This window comes from Cervus canadensis, chromosome 16, assembly GCF_019320065.1.
Source record: "Cervus canadensis isolate Bull #8, Minnesota chromosome 16, ASM1932006v1, whole genome shotgun sequence".
In the NCBI taxonomy this organism is placed as follows: Eukaryota; Metazoa; Chordata; class Mammalia; order Artiodactyla; family Cervidae; genus Cervus; species Cervus canadensis.
In genome coordinates, this window is record NC_057401.1 from 21904598 (window position 1) to 21925653 (window position 21056).

At 40.4% G+C, this 21056-nt stretch overlaps 1 protein-coding gene and 1 pseudogene across 4 annotated transcripts in view; one reads left to right on the forward strand and one right to left on the reverse strand.

The window, feature by feature from the left end:
- The window catches only part of ANKRD55 (ankyrin repeat domain 55), a 189369-nt gene that overhangs the window by 13345 nt on the left and 154968 nt on the right, over positions 1-21056 (forward strand). The window contains exon 1 of one of the 4 annotated variants that reach the window (XM_043489144.1): positions 2889-2990. The exons of 2 other annotated variants lie outside the window; for them this stretch is intronic. The gene's annotated coding sequence lies outside the window, so the exon portion shown is untranslated. Of the gene's footprint in view, positions 1-2888; positions 2991-21056 lie in introns of those variants that run through there. One more of the 4 variants, XM_043489145.1, reaches the window with a different exon arrangement.
- Positions 3872-5076, reverse strand: LOC122454193 (annotated as a pseudogene).

The following is a 21056-nucleotide window of genomic DNA, read 5'->3' on the forward strand; positions in this document are numbered from 1 at the left end:
TGAGATGATTGGATGCCATCATCTACTCAATGGACATGAATTTGAGCAAACTCTGGGAGGTAGTGAAGGACAGGGAAGCCTGGCGTGCTGCAATCCACGGGGTCACAAAGATTCAGACACGACTAAGAGACTGAACAACAACAAATTGGCTTGGATGGATTCCCATTCCATGCAAATTTCAAATTCATGCTTCAAAGTAAAGGACTCGCTTGCAAACATACAGAGTTTATTTAGATAAAGATGGTAAGCTTATGGTTGTATTTTTCTTCCCTTAAAATTAAGGGTCTCTGACTGCCTTACTTGTCCCTGAAGACCCTGCTACTGTGGTTTCTAGGATATTTTCTAAATCCTTATATATAAATTCTGGGACCCTGAGAGTTGCCTGCTTGAGCAGTAGCTGTGCTCCTTTTCTGTGCCATTTCCTTATAAAACATTGGGTTCTAAACAGGCGGCAGTAGAAATCTAGAGCCACTGAGGAAAGAGTGGAAACTGTGTAGAATGTTCCTCCACTATGCTGGCTGTGATGGGAAGCACTGCCCAAGTTTTGAGGAGAGGTCCACTGCAGGATTTCTTTTGAGATATCAGGCCTATCAAGTTTATTTTCAAAGAACACAATGCCATTCTGATTTTTATTAGTATTTAAATGAGGGTCAACCACTGATAATTGTGTCGGGGACAGGTCAGGCCTGAGCCTGGCTTGGGCAAGAGGTTAGAAAGATGACTAGAACAATGAGGGGGAATTGAAAGGCCTGTTGAGAAGCATCAGCATAGAAACATCAGCATTACAAACCATTACAACAGTAATGGTTTTTCTTTTATTCTCCTCTCTGAACTATGCGGAGAACTGAGGACCTTGAACAGGAAGGTTGGCCTAGAGTGGGTGAGCATCCTCCCCAGGGCTGCAGGGCACTGCATCAGAGAACCCCTAGGGGGCAGCACTCAGATTCAGATCTCAGACTCAGCTGCAGGGTCGTGCAGGCATCCAGGGACACCATCTCCTGCTTCTGACGTAAAGATTAGTGCACATGCAAAGGTAAGGAACATTTCTCACGCAGTAATAAGGTCTTGAATATAAAAAAGCAGCAAACCAGAACATTCCAACAAGAAAACAAGAACAGACTAGTGTGTCCAAAAGAATACAAGTCAGGTTTCACCAAGTTTTTATTGAGAACAAACTGGATGATTTTATGAGAATCCTAATGTATAATAATCATAATTGGATTATAATTATATTTAACATTTGGTCTGTTTCATATGTGATTCAGTCATTCTCTGTCATTTTGTCATTTTTATGAGATCTGGTCATGAAAGTTACATAAGCATCCTGGGTTTACTTACAGAGAATGACCTGGAATGGTTGTCTCTTCCCTGCTTATGGAAGTGAACATTCTGGGGACACTAGCTGAAGAGACCTCAGGGCATTTATTTCTGGATCTTCATCACATCTCACATTCACCAATTTTAACTCTATTCAGAGAATTCCTCTTGTGGTCCTGAACAGTCTGAAAAGTAAATGACCAGTCATTTCAAGTAGTGTGTGAATTTTATGAAAAGAGGAGATGAATCTTTAGATTGCCTTTGGGAAAGTTTCAAGCTGGGTGATTTCTGACACAGGTTGGTTCTCCTCCCTGTAACACCTGAAAGTATCCGATAGCCCAGCAATGTTGGAGCCTCACATTAATTGCCGATGATTCAGATGTGAACTGGTGCACCCAGTCTGAGACATCTGGGTGAATTCACACATCTGTGAAAACCCCAGGCCTTGTCTGATTTCTGCTGATTCTCAGAGTGACTGACACCCTCCTGGTTCCTCCTCCTGCCTCTGGCTTCTGGGTCCACTTGTGCTGTCTCTGCATCAGCCTCTCCCGACACAGCAGTAACTCTCAGCCCTTTGCCATTTTATCCCAAAAACTCACTCTAAGCATTTCATGAGTAATACATTGTACTGAAGGTTTGAGACTCGTGGGTGAAGAGGGCATGGGTAGGTCATGTTGCATTATTCAAGGTGTGACTAGGTCCCAGTGTTTTCTTTCCTATTCCCCTCCCCACCCCATTGTCCCTGGAAGCTCCATGATCTGCTCCCTCCATTAGCCAAACTAACCCAGGTCCTCTTAGTTCATAGCTCTACCCTGCCACCAAGGACCCGCAGAACAAAGTGTCATCTGTGTAAAAAGACCCGGGCTCCTTAGAAGATAGCTAGAAATATAATAACAGCAACAATTCATTTGCATGTATTTACTAATGGATTGAGATCCGGTCTGAGTCTCTGCCTGCACTGAAAGGCAGCACAATATTTTAGGAAAGGAGCTGAATTTAGAGTCAGTTTCTTGGGGTTAGAGCCAGCAGCACCCCTCAGTAGCCATGTGGAAAAGTCAGCAATCCATTTCAAAACTCAGTTCATCATCTAAAGAGTGAAGATGTTACTAATATCTTGAATTGTTATGCTGATCTGAGGAAATAGTTTATGCAGTGTACTCTGAAACACAAGAGCAGCAGTGCCCATGACATTCAGCTTTTCAAGACTGAGGAGGCTGCTGGCATTTTTGGGTACTGCATGTCCTACATTGTGCAGAGATTCTAGGTAACACAGAATGACTTCATTACGTTCTAAATAACATGCCTGTGGAAAAACACTGTCTGAGTACAATGTGAGGATAAAATATGTGACCTCTGACCTTTCACCTTTCACACAAAATGGAGGTGGGTTAATATATAGTGCAGATGATTCTTCTAAAAGAGTTTCCTCATTCTGGGTTATTTTAGCCTAATCTTTGTTCGAAGGTGATAGTTTCTGTGGCATCCAATGCCATCATCAAAATTTTAATTACAATCTTGAGCTTTCTTCTATAAGGAGTGCTTCCACTTAAGATGTTTTTGTTTAATCTTTCAGTTGAAACTATATTATACCCTCCAGAAGACAGAAAGAAGGAGAAAAGTTATGGAATAGGGGCCACAGGAATTTTCCACATGGTGAAGATACAAGGAAGCAGGTGATTTGTGCATTGATCAGCTATTGATGTCAAGTATTAATAGTTGCCTTTTTTTAAAAATCCATGTTATTTTAATAGCTACTTCAGGATAGTCCATGATATTACACAAAAAGGAAGATTTGAACATTAAAGCTGATGGCAGAATTGTATGCATGATGTCCACAAAACAAAAAGCAATTTAAGTCATCTATTCTCAATGATTGCTGATTATGCTACAGAGAAAATTACAATATTAAAATATGTCATAATCAATGAATTAAGCTTCCTTAGAAAATCTGATTATTACAGGTAAAATATAGCATTTAGAACTTTCATTTTAAATACAAATTTTATTTTAAAATTTTAGAATTTTTTCAATGATAATTACAAAGGTCAATGATAAACAAAATTTTACATTCAGGTAATATGTCTTAAAACATTATGAAAAATAGTTTTTATTTTGAAAATGATGTCAGAAAGAGTAGCTGAATTCCCATAAAACTACAAGTTCTAGTTATGCAGTTATCATTTTGGTAGCATTAATAAGCAAACACATTTACAGTTTAACACTGCAGCTATCTGTCAAGTAATTAGGAAGAATAAATGTTGCATGTGCATTAGGTTGAACATTAACTTACATATACTTTTAAATATGGAGTTCTTTCACTTAATCTTTTGATAATTTGGACTACACACTTAAGTCTTATTGTAATACTTTAAAACCATTTGGAAACATTTTCCTTAACATCTAGTCTTGAAAACCCATTCTACTGCCTTTATCAATAGTCACTGTAACCAAATGAAATTGGTATTTTTTTACCTTAATGTGAAGTTTAAAACTTCACATATTCAAAGCTGTGATGAAGTGACTTCATGTTTCCATTTGTTTATATGGTCTGAAATCACAGTTCTGTACAGTGATCATGCTTTTTCTCTCCACAAAATATATGTTGACAGATGAGAAGAACTGGCTTTTGAAATTCATCTTGACATATTGAACAAATATCATCTGCATCTGAACACTGTCTCTTGCTGGCAGCCACTCCATAACTTGGTCATGTAAAAAATATTGGCAAAACCTGTCTGAAAATTCTTAATGTCAAAAAAAGTCCAAAAGGTTTAGTATGAGGTAGAATAAAACCAGCAATATTCCAAGAATCTATCTAATTATGTTACTAAACTCCGCATAGCTTATAACGTAATGAAACCAAACTAGTATGGGAACAAAAGTTTGCTAATACTGACAAAATTCTTCTAAAAGCATATACCAGTAATTCTAGGATTTAAAAGGCATGATGAAAGAAAGCATTTTAAGTAAATAGGCATTTTAAGCCCATGAAGAGGAATGTCAGAATGAAGCCTGTAATTCCAACGAACCAAAGTCCTTCCCAGAAACTCTAATGGACTACGGTAGGAATCTTTAAAATTAAGCTGTAAGGAAGTGACTGAGAGTAAAACGTGTAATATGAAAGAATGGAAAATCCTGCTAAGACTACCAGTAACCAAACGCACTGAATCTCTGAGCACCCTTCTCTTAGAAAAACCTGGTTTACAATGCTTTCATTTGCATATATTAAAGTTGTGAGCAGTCCAATTCCAAGAGCAATTCTTGTTACATGCTTCATGACAAGTTTTACACCCAGAATCAAAATATATGAAAGACTTTTTTGCAATCCCTTGAAGAGGTATTTGAATTCTGAGAAGGAGCTACGATGATCTCCAGGCTCTATGTTGGTTACGTCAGGCTGCCTTGCTTCATTGTGGGAGTGACTCCATAACTGGCTATGTACACATCCGTGGGAACAGCTATGGACTCCCGACCTTATAGTAATGTCTCTGGAGCTTAGATTTTCAGCACACTCTTTAGGTATGGAGTTTATCTGGATATGAACATCTCCAGAATAAAAACAGGAAGCTTCTCCTGTCAATCTTGTTTGGACACATTGAGAGGCTAAGGCAGCCTCACTGACTGCAGTTCCAGAATGGCTGAGCAATTAGCTAAAGTTGGCTTGCATGAGTCTTGAGATCCAGATTTCTTTATTTCTGGCTTCTGCCTCCCCTTGTGACATTGAGTGGACTGAGGCCTGGGCATCGACAGCAGGAAAAGTGGGAGACACCCTGAGGCCTTCAGACAGGGCCATCACCATCAAACCCCATCACCAGCATCTCAGCCCTGCTTGGCAGCCCAAGTAGCTATCTTTCCAATGCCAGTAATACCCAGTTTGGGCTTCCCATGTGGCGCTAGTGCTAAAGAGCCTGCCTGCCAATGCAGGAGGTGTAAAAGATGCAAGTTCGATCCCTGAGTCAGGAAGATCCCCTGCAGGAGGGCATGGCAACCCACTCTCTCCTGGAGAATCCCTTGGAGAGAGCAGCCTGGGCAGGCTACAGTCCATAGGGTCGCAGAGAGTCGGACACGGCTGAAGGGACTTAGCATGCACATACACATGTTACCCAGTATAAATAACTGTTGAGCTAAAGGAAGTACAAATTTCACTACCTTTCCCATCCTTCTCCCTCAGTTCTTGATAAGCCAGGTAGACATAAATAGGGCCCAGATCCTCAGCCCCCAGACCTCCAGGAGCAACACAGTTGTGATCCTCTAGCTCTTCATCTGCCCATCATGTTGTGGAGAGGCCTACCATCTGTAGACCCAACTCCTGGTTTACTGTTACTGGTTTACTGTTGGTCGCCCACCTCCACTCTGCCTTTATTCTCAGGCATAGACTCGTGGCTACTCTTCCTACCATGGAGGCAGTCCAGGTGAGTTAGGGCCGGAGACTGGGTACATATTGCCCTTGGGCCAGAAACTAGATGAAAATGTGCATTCCTCCCACTGACTGCATTCCGGGGACTTAATGAGCTGTTTTGAAAGATGCTTGATGAAGTGATATTTTCTCACAGATATTTCATGATTTATATAAGGAGGAAAAAAGCTGGCCTCTGTGGACTTCCAGAGGAACCTACTTCAGATGAGGGTGGGGGCACTGTGCTGACAGAAAGATACGAGATTTGTAAGCCAGTGTGATTCTGTCTCCAGTCAACAGGGCAAACCCTAAGTTTTGTTCTTAGATCACTTTTCTGATGACTTTGACAATATCACTTCTCCCTCTGAAATCTTCAGTAACCCTGTGTGCTGATAGAAATATTCCGATTTCCTTTCCCTTTAGTCCAATTTTTCCATAATTTGAGTCCAACCTGCTTCTTTGGTCTTCTCTCTTATAACTCACTTCATAAATCTTACACCTCAGGTCCTTTCAAAAACAAAAAATAAGCAAACGAAAGAACTTGTCCTTCCCTGAAAACAGGTTCTCCAGCTAGTTCAGCTGCTAATTAATGAGCAATGGGACCCTGGTTAATCATTAACATCCTCAAGTCCCAGCAGCATAGCTTGTAAGACCCAAGGGCAAGGCTTGGGCTAGTGAATGTGTCACATGTTGCCTGGGTGGATCTAACACACATCAAAGTTTGTGAATCTCTGGACCAAAAGCCTCCTCCAACTCTGATTTTCCCACACCTTACCCATGCACTGCAATTCTCTGCCTACATGTGTTTGTTTAATAAAGTACCTTCTCCTGGAATGTTTTGCTTTCCCTCTGATTAACCCCAGTGCATCTGTGTGTACATGTGCATGCATGCACACACACACACACACACACACACACACACAATCAGTGTCCCTTAAGATGAACTTCAATGCCACCTCCTCTGGAAAGTCTTGCCTGAGGGCTGAGCTTGCCTTCTTCAGCTCTTTGCTCAACACCTCGACCACCATCAGTCCTAGTTCTTAAGTGAGTTTTGTTTATGGTATTATTGGTAGATTGTAAACTTTCTGAGCATAAATGTCCCTTCCTGTTCATCCTTCATTTTCCACCTTATTCATGGGAGTAGCTCTTGAGAGTAGGTTGAATAGAGTTAAAGTGTCCTAGAGGGACTTCTTAGCGAAGGTGACTTGTTGGAGGGCCTTGGGAAGATTGCTGATGAAGGTGAAGGTCATGTGTCTCTCTATCACATGACCTGACCAGTCACATTCTCTGCCTCTCCTTGCATGTGATGGTGGGCTCAAGAGAATACGAAAAGCTGCAGCTGGTTTTTGTCAAAATCAGATGATTTTTATATCTGTAATCTTGCAACCAGAGCAGTTGAGCTGATATACTTAATGACTCACTCTATACAGACGAAAGTTTGTCCTTGAGAAATGAAGAGGGGGGACCATTAATCTTTTATAAAATAAACAGAGTGGTAATTACCCTTGAATCTGAAGAGTAGAGATCCTGAGCTGGAACGCGGCATATAGGGACCCGCCAAATTCCATGACCAGTGAGGAGCACCCGGATGATAATTGATTGTGGGATCCTTTTCCCTGTGGTCTCTGAGGGACTGTCAGAGTATCACCAGTTTTGAGAGGGGCCTTATCAAAGGAGCTGCTTCAGCTTCGTGAGAAAGAAAAGCTTGTCATCATCTAAGGCCTTTGGGGAACTTGCTTTTCTAAGCTTGCTTTGAAGCTGTGGGGTGCCCACTGGGTCAGCATTTTGCTTTGGGTTGCCTACCCCTGTGTCACATCCATGCCTTTCCCACCCGCCCACCCCCATCCACAAGTTCCTGCTTCTCCCCGAGGCGTGAGGGAGAGAGGCTCTGTCCTTGGCTTTTCCAGTACTCACTTATTCCCTAATCCCTGAAGATTGGCCAACATACCCCTCAAGGTCATGAAACATCGGCTTTCTTTGCTGCCGACCAGGCTCAGCAGTCTCTCCGACATCCTGCTTGACTTCTCAAGGGAGTTGGACTCCCTTTGTTGCCTTGGCTTCCAACCCAATTCACTTCTGCTTCTCTCCTCTAAATTCCTCTGATGCCTCTTCCTTGCCGGTCACTTAAATACTAGCATCTCCACACTTCTTTCTTAGGTCAGCCTCCTTTCTCCCACCACGTTCTCTTTTTTAAAAATTGAAGTATAATTGATTTACAATATTGTGTTAGTTTCACATCTATAGCATAGTTAGTCATTATTTTTGCAGATTGTATTCCATTACGATTATTACAAGACAGTGCATGCATGCTCAATCACGTCCAACTCTTTGCGACCCCTTGAACTGTAGCCCACCAGGCTCCCCTGTCCATGGAATTTTCCAGGCAAGAATACTGGAGTGGATTGCCATTTCCTCCTCCAGGGGATCTTCCCGACCCAGGGATTGAACCCAAGTCTCCTGTGTCTCCTGCATTGGCAGGCAGATTCTTTAACACAGGGCTAATAGAAGATAATGAGTATAATTCCCTGTGCTTATCTACTCCTTGTTGCTTATCTATTTGATATATAGTAGTTTGTTTCTTTTAATCCCACACCCCTGATTTGTCCCTCCACACTTCTATCTTCCCTGTGGTAACCACAAGTTTGTTTTATCTGTGAGTCTGTTTCTATTTTATATATACATTGATTTGTATTATTTTTTAGGTTCCACATATAAGTAATATATACAGTATTTCTATTCACATTGCTGCAAATGACAGTATTTCATTCTCTTTTATGGCTAACTAATAGTCCATTGTGTGTGTGTGTGTGTGTGTGTGTGTGTGTGCATGCATGCGTGTGGATCACATATTCTTTTTTTTCAAACTTTATAATTTTTTTAATTGAAAAATAATTGCTTTACAGAATTTTGTTGTTTTCTGTCAAACCTCAACATAGGTATACATATATCCCCCCCTTTTGAACCTCCCTCCCATATTCCTCCCCATCCCACCCCTCTAGGTTGATACAGAGCCCCTGTTTGAGTTTCCTGAGACATACAGCAAATTCCCATTGGCTATCTATTTTACATATGGTAATGTAAGTTTCCGTGTTACTCTTTCCATACATCTCACCCTCTCCTCCCCTCTCCCCATGTCCATAAGTCTATTCTTTATGTCTGTTTCTCCATTGCTGCCCTATAAGTAAATGGTTCAGCATCATTTTTTCAGATTCCATATATTTGCGTTAGAATATGGTATTTATCTTTCTCTTTCTGACTTTACTTTGTGTAATAATTTCTAGGTTCATCTAACTCATTAGAACTGACTCAAAGGTGTTCCTTTTTATGGCTGAGTAATATTCAATTGTGTATTTGTACCACAACTTCTTTACCCATTCATTCATCTGTCGATGGACTTCTAGGTTGCTTACACATTCTAGCTACTGTAAATAGTGCTGCAATGAACAATGAGATATATGTGTCTTTTTCAATTTTGGTTTCCTCAGGGTATATGCCTAGGAGTGGGATTGCTGGGTCATATGGTGGTTTTATTCCTAGTTTTTAAAGGAATCTCCATAGTGGCTGTATCAGTTTACATTCCCAACAACAGTGCGAGAGCATTCCCTTTTCTCCATACCCTCTCCAGCATTTATTGTTTGTAGACTTTTTGATGATAGCCATTCTGACTGGTGTGAGGTGGTATCTCATTGTGGTTTTAATTTGCATTTCTCTAATAATGAGCAATATTGAGCATCTTTTCATGTGTTTGTTAGCCATCTGTATGTCTTCTTTGGAGAAATGTCTGTTTAGGTCTTTTCCCCACTTTTTGATTGGGTTGTTTGTTTTTCTGGTATTAAGTTATATGAGCTGCTTGTATATTTTGGAAATTAATCCTTTGTCAGTTGTTTCATTTGGTATTATTTGCTCCCATTCTAAAGGTTTTCTTTTCACCTTGATTATAGTTTCCTTTGCTGTGCAAAAGCTTTTAAGTTTAATCAGGTCCCGCTTGTTTACTTTTGTTTTTATTTCCATTACTCTAGGAGGTGGGTCATAGAGGATCTTGCTTTGATTTATGTCATGAGTGTTCTGCCTATGTTTTCCTCTAAGATTTTGATAGTTTCTGGTCTTATATTTAGGTCTTTAATCCATTTTGAGTTTATCTTTGTTTATGGTGTTAGGAAGTGGTCAATTTCATTCTTTTACATGTAGCTGTCCAGTTTTACCAGCACCATTTATTGAAGATGCTGTCTTTGCCCCCATTGTATATTCTTGCCTCCTTTGTCAAAAATAAAGTACCCATCAGGATGGGGAACACATGTAAATCCATGGCTGATTCATGTCACTGTATGGCAAAAACCACTACAATATTGTAAAGTAATTAGCCTCCAACTAATAAAAATAAATGGGAAAATTAAATAAATAAATAAAGTACCCATAAGTGCATGGGTTTATTTCTGGGCTTTCTATCTTGTTCCATTGGCCTACATTTCTGTTTTTGTGCCAGTATCATACTGTCTTGATGACTGTAGCTTTGTAGTGTAATCTGAAGTCAGGAAGGTTAATTCCTCCAGCTCCATTCTTCTTTCTCAAGACTCCTTTGGTTATTCAGGGTCTTTTGTGTTTCCATACAAATTGTGAAATTTTTTGTTCTAGTTCTGTGAAAAATGCCATTGGTAATTTGATAGGGATCACATTGAATCTGTAGATTGCATTTGGTAATATAATCATTTTCACAATATTGATTCTTCCCGCCCAGGAACATGTAATATCTCTCCATCTGTTTATGTCATCTTTGATTTCTTTCATTAACATCTTATAATTTTCTGTGTACAGTTCTTTTGACTCCTTAGGTAAGTTTATTCCTAGATATTTAATTCTTTTTGTTGCAATGGTGAATGGGATTGCTTCCTTAATTTCTCTTTCTGATTTTTCATTGCTAGTATATAGAAATGCAAGTGATTTCTGTCCATTGATTTTGTATCCTGCAACTTTGCTAAATTCACTGATTAGCTCTAGTAATTTTTTGATACCAACTGTAGGGTTTTCTATAAACAGTATCATGTCATCTGCAAACAGTGAGAGCTTTACTTCTTTTCCAATCTGGACTCCTTTTATTTCTTTTTCTTCTCTGCTTTAGCTAGGACTTCAGAACTATTTTGAATAATAGTGGTGAAAGTGGACACCCTTGTCTTTTTCCTGATCTTAGGGGGAATGCTTTCAGGTTTTTACCACTGAGAATAATGTTTGCTGTAGACTTATCATATATGGCCTTTACTATGTTGAGGTAGGTTCCTTCTATGCCCATTTTTTGAAGAGTTTTCATCATAAATGGGTGCTGAATTTTGTCAAAGGTTTTTTCTGCATCTATTGAGATTATCATATGATTTTTATCTTTTAATTTGTTAATATGGTGTTATCACATTGATTGATTTGTGTATACTGAAGAATTCTTACATCCCTGGAATAAGCCCAACTTGATTATGGTGCATGATCTTTTTGATGTGTTGCTGAATTCTGTTTGCTAAAATTTTGTTGAGGATTTTTGCATCTATGTTCATCAGTGATATTGGCCTGTAGTTTTCTTTTTTTATGTGTTGCCTTTGTCTGGTTTTGGTATCAGGGTGATGGTGGCCTCATAGAATGAGTTTGGAAGTGTTCCTTCCTCTTCAGTTTTTTTAAAGAGTTTTAGAAAGATAGGCATTAGCTCTTCTCTAAATGTTTGATAGAATTCTCCTGTGAAGCCATCTGGTCCTGGGCTTTCGTTTTATGGGAGATTTTTAATCATAGCTTCAATTTCAGTGCTTGTAATTGGGTTGTTCGTAATTTCTATTTCTTCCTGGTTCAGTCTTGGAAGATTGAACTTTTCTAAGGATCTGTCCATTTCTTCAAGGTTATCCATTTCATTGCTATATAGTTGTTCATAATACTCTGTTATAATCCTTTGTATTTCTGCATTATCTGTTGTAACCTCTCCTTTTTCATTTCTAATTCTGTTGATATGATTCTTCTCTCTTTTTTTCTTGATGAGTTTGGCTAAAGGTTTGTCAATTTTGTTTATCTTTTCAAAGAACCAGCTTTTAATTTTATTAATCTTTACTATTGTTTCTTTCATTTATTTTTCATTTATTTCTGCTTGGATCTTTATGATTTCTTTCCTTCTACTAATTTTGGGGCTTTTTGTTCTTCTTTTTCCAGTTGTTTTAGGTGTAAAGTTAGGTTGTCTATTCAATGTTTTTCTTGTTTCTTGAGGTAAGATTGTATTGCTATAAACGTCCCTCTTAGAACTGCTTTTGCTGCATCCCATAGGTTTTGAGTTGTTGTGTTTTCATTGTCATTTGTTTCTAGAAGTTTTTTTATTTCCTTTTGATTTCTTCAGTAACCTATTGGTTATTTAGAAATGTATTGTTTAATCTCTGTGTGTTTGTTTTTCTTACAGTTTTTTTTCTTGTAATTGATATCTAGTCTTAAAGTATTGTGGTCAGAGAAGATGCTTGATATGATTTCAATTTTCTTAAATATACTGAGGTTTGATTTGTGACCCAAGATGTGGTCTATCCTGGAGAATGTTTCATGTGCACTTGACAAGGTGTATTCTGCATTTGGATAGAATGTTCTGAGGATATAAATGAGATCCATCTCATCTAATATATCATTTAAGACTTGTGTTTCCTTAATTTTCTGTTTTGATGATCTGTCCAATGGTGTGAGTGAGGTGTTAAAGTCTCCTACTATTATTGTGTTACTGTCTTTAAATTAAAGACTTTTTAAAATATCTTTAAAGTAAAGACAATTTCACTGTCATAAAAATTTCTCCTTTTTTGTCTGTTACTGTTTGTCTTATGTACTGAGGTGCTCCAGGTTGGATGAATAGATATTTACAATTGTTATGTCTTCCTCTTGTATTGATCCCTTGATCATTGTGTAGTGTCCTTCCCTATCTCTTGTAATATTCCTTATTTTAAGGTCTATTTTGTCTGATATTGGGATTGCTACTCCAGCTTTCGTTTGCTTACCATTTGCATGGAATATATTTTTCCATCCTCTTACTTTCAGTCTATATGTGTCTTTAGGTCTGAAGTGTGTTTCTTATAGACAGCATATATATGGGTCTTGTTTTTGTATCCATTCATCCAGGCTGTGTCTTTTGGTTGGAGCATTTAATCCATTTACATTTAAAGTAATTAATGATATATATGTTCCTAGTGCCATTTTTTTTTTTTTTTATTGTTTTGGGTTGATTTTGTAGATCTTTTTTCTTGTCTTGTATTTCTTGACTGCATAAGTCCCTTTAACATTTGTTGTAAAGCTGGTTTGCTGGTACTGCATTCTCTTAACTTTTGCTTCTATGAAAAGCTTTTTATTTGTCCATCAATTTTGAATGAGATCCTTGCCAGCTACAGTAATCTTGGTCATAGATTTTTCCATTTCAGTACTTTAAATATATCTTGCCATTCCCTTCTGGTCTGCAGAGTTTCTGCTGAAAGATCAGCTGTTAAACATATGGGGTTTCCCTTCTATATTACTTGTTGCTTCTCCCTTGCTGCTTTTAATATTCTTTCTTTGTGTTAAATCTTTGTTAGTTTGATTAGTATGTGTCTTGATGTGTTTCTCCTTGGGTTTATCGTGTATGGGACTCTGTGTCTCTTGGACTTGATTGACTATTTCCTTTTCCATGTTGGGGAAATTTTCAACTATAATCTCTTCAAAAATTTTCTCGTACCCTTTCTTTTTCTCTTCTTTTTCTGGGACCCCTATTGTTCAAATGTTGGTGCATTTGATATTGTCCCAGAGGTATCTGAAACTGTCCTCAGTTCTTTTCATTCTTTTTACTTCATTCTGCTCTTCAGAAGTCATTTCCACCATTTTATCTTCCAGCTCACTGATCCATTCTTCTGCTTCAGATATTTTGCTATTGATTCCTTCCAGAGTATTTTTAATTTCAGTAATTGTGTTGTTTGTTTCTGTATGTTTATTCTTTAATTCTTCTAGATTCTTGCATTTTCTCCATTTTGTTTTCAAGGTTTTTTATCATCTTTACTACCATTATTCTGAATTCTTTTTCAGGTAGTTTGCCTGTTTCTTCTTCATTTATTTGGACTTCTGTGTTTCTAATTTGTTCCTTCATTTGTGTAGTATTTCTCTGCCTTTTCATTATTTCTTTTAACTTATTTTGTTTGAGGTCTCCCGTTCCCTTTCAGTGTTGAATTCTTTCTTCCATTTGATTTCTGTTCTCCTAAGGTTGGTGCAGTGGTTTTTGTAAGCTTTGTATAGGGTGAGATTTGTGCTGAGTTTTTTGTTTGTTTTTTTGTTTGTTTTCCTCTGATGGGCAAGGCTGAGTAATCCTGTCTGCTGATGATTGGGTTTGTATTTTCGTTTTGTTTGTTGTTTAGATGAGGCTTCCTGCACAGGGTGCTACTGGTGGTTGGGTGATGCTGGGTCTTGTATTCAAGTGGTTTTCTTTGTGTGAATTCTCACTATTTGATACTCCCTAGGGTTAGTTCTCTGGTAGTCTAGGGCCTTGGAGTCAGTGCTCCCACTTCAAAGGCTCAGGGCTTGATCTCTCCCTAGGATGCCCTCCAACACTGTGCTGATCTCTGGACCTGCTGTGGGGCCAGCTCAGATTCTAATCTGGTCCTACTCCTGTGTGTTCTTGCCTCCAATGCCCACAGCTATCAGAACTAGTGCATTTTCTTTTGTGGGAGCTCTCAGTGTCGTTTTATGTCTTCCATAGACATAGAGTCTGCCCAGTTGATCGTGTGGATTGATTGATCTGCAGCTTGTACAGCTGGTGGGAAGGTTTCGGTCTTCTTCCTTAGCCACACTGCCCCGGGGTTTCATTATGCTTTTATTTTCACCTTTGCATATGGGTCATCCACTGGGGTTTGCTCCTGAGGCTGCCCTGGAGGACTTGGGTTTGCCCCTGTGAGGGCCAGATGTGGAGGTTATGCAGCTGCTTGGGTTGCAGGGGTTCTGGCAGCACCAGGTACTCAGGGGAGTTGGCAGCTAGGGCAGCAGGAAATATAGTGCTCTGGAAGGGTATGGCAACCAGTATTGGCCAATACGCTCCAGTGTTCTTGCTTGGAGAACCCCCCTGACAGAGAAGCCTGGCAGACCACAGTCTACCGGGTTGCAAAGAGTTGGACATGACCGAAGTGGCCCTGTGTGCATAGATGCAAGACTTTTTTTTGCCTGTGGCAGCTCTGCCCCAGTGAGAGTTGAGCATGAAGGTGGCGCAGCTGCTTGGCTTGCGGGAACCCTGGTGGTGCCAAGTGTGCAGGGACAGGGACTGCCTCCCCCACAGGAGTTATGGCCCTATCAGAGTCTTTTTTCTGGCCTCTTGTAGCTATCGATCAGAAGGCCTCTTTGGCCAGTCTTTCTTTGTAGCTCTGCCCATTCAGGCACTTAGAGGGCTCCCCTGCCTGGGGTCCTTCTCTGTTGTTCCGTGCGTCAGGCACACAGAAGGGTCCTTCTGGCTGGGATCCTACTCTGTAGATCGGCGTGTCAGGCACTTAAAGGGGCACCCTGGGTGGGGTCCTACTCTGTAGTTCCAGACATTGGCCATTGATGGGCCAGCCTCTCTATTGTTCAGCAGCCAATGCTGGTGTGTGGGGTGAGAGAGGCTATAGTGATGGCGCCAGCCCCTTCGCATAACTCAGCAGTATCTCCTTGCTTCCATGGCTGCCCAACTTTCCTCCACAGGCATTTCCCACCACAATCTCCTCTCTCACATCCCCATGATCAGTCTCTCCACAGTCAACAGTAGCCCTCACCCTGGGATTGCTCCACAACCCCTAAACTCCAGCTGCCAGTGCCTTCCAGGGGACCTGCATCCCTGTCTGGGGTATGTACGACCGTGGCAAGGACTATCTGATTCTCTTTCCATTTAGGCTGCCACAGATCAGCTGTTTCACTCTCACCTTAAATGTTCCTCCTCTGACTAAGACAGTTGCCCCGATGTGGGGATCGACCCCTGCTTCAGTTCCCCCACCCGCAGAGGGCCGGTCTAGTCCTGCTAACACTCCTGTTTTTCCCCCTAGTTCCTTCATCCTACCAAGTTTTGCGTGGTTCTATATATTCTATTCTGCTGGTCAGTTGCTCCTCTCTCAGCTGGTGTTCTGCATGCACTTCTGTGTCTGAAGGTGTATTCCTGATGTATCTGTGGAGAGAGATGTACTCCACATCCACCTACTCCTCCACCATCTTGCTCTCCCTAAACTTTTTATTTTGTATTGGGGTATATGCGATTAACAATGTTGTGATAGTTCCAGGTGAACAGCAAAGGAACACAGCCAGATACATATACAGATATCCTTTCTCCCCCAACCTCGCCCACCCACTCCCAATCCAGCCTGGCACACGACGTTGAGCAGAGTTCCATATGCTACACCATAGGTCCTTGTTGGTTATCCATTTTGAATATAGCAGTGTGTACATGACCTTTCCAAACTCCCTAACTATCCCTTCCCCCAGCAACTATAAGTTCGTTTTCTAAGTCTGCAAATCTCTTTCTGTTTTATAAGTAAGTTCATTTGTATCATTTCTTTTTAGATTCCACATATAAGGGATGTTGTACAATATTTCTCCTTCTCTGACTTACTTCACTCAGTATGACACTCTCTAGGTCCATCCATGTTGCTGCAAATGACATTTTTCATTATTTTTAATAGCTAAGTAATATTCTATTGTATATATGTAGCATATCTTCTTTATCCATTCCTCTGTCAGTGGACGTTTAGGTTGCTTCTATGTCTTGCTATTGTAAACAGTGCTGCTATGAAAATTTGGGTGCATGTGTCTTTTCGAATTAGTGTTTTCATTTTTTCTAAATATCTACTCAGAAGAGGAATTGCTGGGTCATATGGTAGTTTTATTTTTCACTTTTTAAGGAGTCTGCTTACTGTTTTCCATGGTGGCTGCACCAATTTGCATTCCCACCAGCAGTGTAGGAGGATTCCATTTTTTCCACATCTTCTCCATCATTTCTTCCCTGGTAGCTCAGACAATAAAAAATCTGCCTACAATGCAGGAAACCCAGGTTCGATCCCTGGGTTGGGAAGATCCCCTGAAAAAGGAAATGGCTATCCACTCTAGTATTCTTGCCTGGAGAATTCCATGGACAGGGGAGTCTGGTGAACTACAGTCCACAGGGTCACTTAAGAGTCAGACATGACTGAGGGACTAACACTTTCTCCAACATTTATCTGTAAACTTTTTGATAATGGCCATTCTAACAGGTGTAAAGTGATATCTTGTTGTGGTTTGATTTGCATTTCTCTAATAATTAGCGATGTTGAGCACCTTTTCATGTGCTTATTAGCTATTTGTAAGTCTTTAGATAAAATACCTATTCAAGATAATGTTATTTATTTCCACATGACCTTAATGCTGAAGTTTCTCAAACCTCAACCCTCTCATGACTACAGGATCATTTTTTAAATGCCGTGATGGACATCATTTAGACATTCTATTTCACAGTCAGCGTTTCCAAATCTAATGGATTATCTCTGACCCACCCCACCCACCCATGCCTCTTCCTATTGTCTCCAGTGCCCATCTTCCATTTTCCCTGTTTCTTATAGTAGCACACAGTCATCCCAGTCACCTTGTACTCTCAACTCTGAAACATGTGTGACTCTCGACTTCTTTTCCATTCCTTTCTCTGACATGTCACTATTTACCTAATTCTTAAACTTTAATCCCATAGATTCTGTATCTGAATTGTCTCTAGTAAGACTCTTCTTTCCATATCCACAACTATAGCTCAGCCTCTCATTATTTTTGCCTCACAATAGCCCATGACTGATAATCCTCCTTCAAATGCTGTTAAGTTAAAATACCCTTGACACCAAGACTCAGGGGAGCTTCCCTGTTTGGCAACCCTTCACAGGTGTTGTCACACATAATTGCTAGCAAGTAAAGTGTATCCCCCTGCAACTCCACTTGGAGGGGAGATCTGGCAGCTGGTACCTGGTTTTTCCTGGATTTCTTTCCATGCACTTTTCTCTATGGATTTTAATCTGGATCCTTTCACTTTAGTAAACCACAACTGTCAGCATCACAGTTTCTGAGTCTTGTGAATGCTAACAAATCATTGAGCCTGAGGGTAGTCATGAGGCTTTCCAAAGCATCATATTGCGCACAGACTTCAGAACTTTAACTTATAAATTGCTGGTGACTACTTCACAACTGGTTACAGCCCACCAGCAAACCTAACATGTGGGTTGTACTTTGTGAGGGGAGGGAATATGCCTTTCTTTTTATTCCCTGACGAGTCCATGCACACAAAGCATTCTTCTCATTTTGATTTTGCCTCCCAGTTAAGTCTGTCATTTAAAAAATGAACTGATTTTAGGAACTTTCAAGAAGTCTGGCCCCAGATTTATGGATATCTCCTGATAAAACAGTAAGATGACTTCTGATTATGACTTGGGTTACCATGAAGATTAACACATAGAGAAAATTCCCTGAAACAGGCCAAAGAAAGCTTTTCTGCCAGTGGATGGTTGTATATTTTATTTAATTAATTTTGTTTACATCCTTGATGTAAACATCCTCATGCAAACTAAGGTTTGTTTCTATTGATATGGATAATTCTTATCATGTGATCACCAGGCACTGCCAATAACGAGATTCTGAGCTTTTGAGGGAGGGGTGGATGCTCACATGAAGCTACCTAATTGAGGGCCTGTAAGGTGAGGGCATGTTGGACCCCAGTGGTCCTTCCTTAGACCACAGCATCACTATTTCCATCTCTGTTATGTCTCTCAATTTCTACATAACTAATGTCTCTTTCAAAAAATAAGATGTAATCTTGAAACAAGTGAGTTTTGCTAGATGGTTCTTGTCTCCATGTTCAGATGACTCTGAGAGAATCGGACTTATTCAACAAATGTGATTTACCCCAGACCCCTATAGCTGGACAAAAGGACAATCTGAGAGTTTTTCCTTGTATCATTGTGCCTTGCCAACTATTCTCCTGGTACTAGGAAATTGATCTCTTTCTAACTCTAGCAATTCTGTCTTCTGGGGTACACTTCTCAAACTTTAATGTGCCTACGCGTCACTTGGAGGTTTCTGTTAAAATTCAGGCTCCAGTTCCACAGGTTTGGGCTGGGGCATGACATGTTAGATTTTTAAAAGCCCTCAAGTGATACTAGTACTGCTGGTGAGCCACACTTTGAGTGCATGGTGTAGAGCAAGTCTCTGGGGAACAGACATAGGTAGACCAGGTGGTCACTTATACCACTGGGATTGAAGGGACAGAAATTAAGACTTCATCCACTGCAAAGTATCCATCCCACAACCTATCATTCTACCATGATGGTTTTATGCCTTTGTCTGATGAAATTTTCCCAGTCCCAGGAATCCTATGTTAAAATGTAAATACTCTTTGATAAAAACATACATTATGTCCAGCTATTACCTTAGCAGGGATCCCTTGAAGCCAGTTGGAAACAAAGATGGCAGTTGGGCTATGAGAGAGGTTGCTGACTTTTCAGCATTTCAGAAAGAGATGCTGTTCAAAAGGAAGGAATATCAGATAGGAATGCTTTTAGTTGCAAGTGACAGAAAACCCAATTAAGGGTGATTCAAGCAATATAGACATTCATTCATCTCAGCAAATAAGAAGTTCAGCAGTTAAGGGCGCAATCATATCATCAAGAATTCAGGTTCTTTCTGTCTTCTAACAACCAGTTTCTTTTTTTTTTTTTAATGTGTTTATTTATTTTAATTGGAGGATAATTACTTTGCCATATTGTGATGGTTTTGCCATATATCAATATGAATTGGCATAGGTATACATGCATCCCCCCATCCTGAACCCATCTCCCACCTCCCTGCCCACCTCATCCCTCCAGGTTGTCCCAGAGCACCGGCTTTGGGTGCCCTGCTTCATGCATCGAACTCGCACTGGTTATCTATTTTATATTTCAATGCTATTCTCTCAAATCATCCCACCCTCTCCTTCTCCCACTGAATCCAAAAGTCTGTTCTTTACATCTGTAACAACCAGTTTCTTCATCTTTGGTTATTCACTTTTTATCCTTGTGTGTATTGCATCGTGACCCCAAAATGGTGGCTGCAGTTTCAGACATCACTTGCACTTTGAAAATGGAAGGAAAGGAGAACAGCTTTGCAAGCAACATCTGTGCCTTTTACTAGGATAGCAAAATTCTTAGCAAAAGCTTCAAGCCTTCCTTTATACTGGAAAGGGGAATGGGGTTACCCTGGGCTTAGAGTAACCATGACCCACTCTCCTGAGGTTAGGAGGGGGGCCTGCCCTTCCCGATAACTAAGCAAACCCACCTAATATATGATCGGGGAGTGCAATGTGGGGCAGACAGCATTGAGCAGATATGAGCAGCGCCTGCCCAGGGAAGAAACCAGTTCATACTTGTGAGGAAGGCAGCAGAACACCAACATTCAACGTCATCTGTGCCTCAGTGCAAGCCGGGTCCCGCCTTCCCACACTTATCCTGTATCTCCCCATGACTTCTTCATTTTAAAGATTAGAACTCAGAAAAGAATCTTGCCCAAAGCCATGTAGTTTGTAACTGGAGGATTTGGGGTTTGGGTGGGCTCTCTGATTCCAAAGCTCTGCACCTTCACACTAATTCTTCTTCATTCAGGTAAGGGTCTTGTGCAGAGTGGTCACCTTTTGAGTTTTAAAAACTTGTTCAAGAGCTCTGTTTTGCTGAAAAAGTCTCTACACCCCCTCCTTTGGAATTGCCTTTGAACCCAGTTACTGGTCACATACACATATACACACACGCATGCGCGCACGCGCGCGCACACACACACACACGCACACACACACACGCACGCACACACACAGTGAGAGAGAAAAGGCTGTATTACTTTAAGGCAGTTACATCTCAGAGCCACAAAGTTCCAGATCTGCATTATCAAACATACAGCTCTAACTTGGAACACATATTACTTTTGCCGTTTACTTCTGCCTGTGTTCCACTAGTCATTGTTATCATCTGTCTCTTTCACAATTATTACAAGCTTATTGAGAAAGCTTTAGAACAGAAACAGAAATTCACTCTAGGGCTACAGTCAAGTGTTCAGCATTGTATTTGCCTTCTTCAATTTTCTAGTAATTTTCCTACCCTAGATCTCTATTCACTCCAGATACAAAAAGCTTTCCACTATCTCACTGGGTATCTTGTCTGATGGGAATCCAACTCAGGCAATTATAGGATTCTAGTGGAGGGCACCTCATTTGGGCTAGCTTGCCAACTGATTTGTTTCTGCCTCCATTGATTAAATTTCTTTTGAGATGCCTCCAGCAATTAGGCATTCAGACCCTCGAGCAAGGATCAGTGCTAGGACCCCCAACAGAAACAGATGTCTGGAA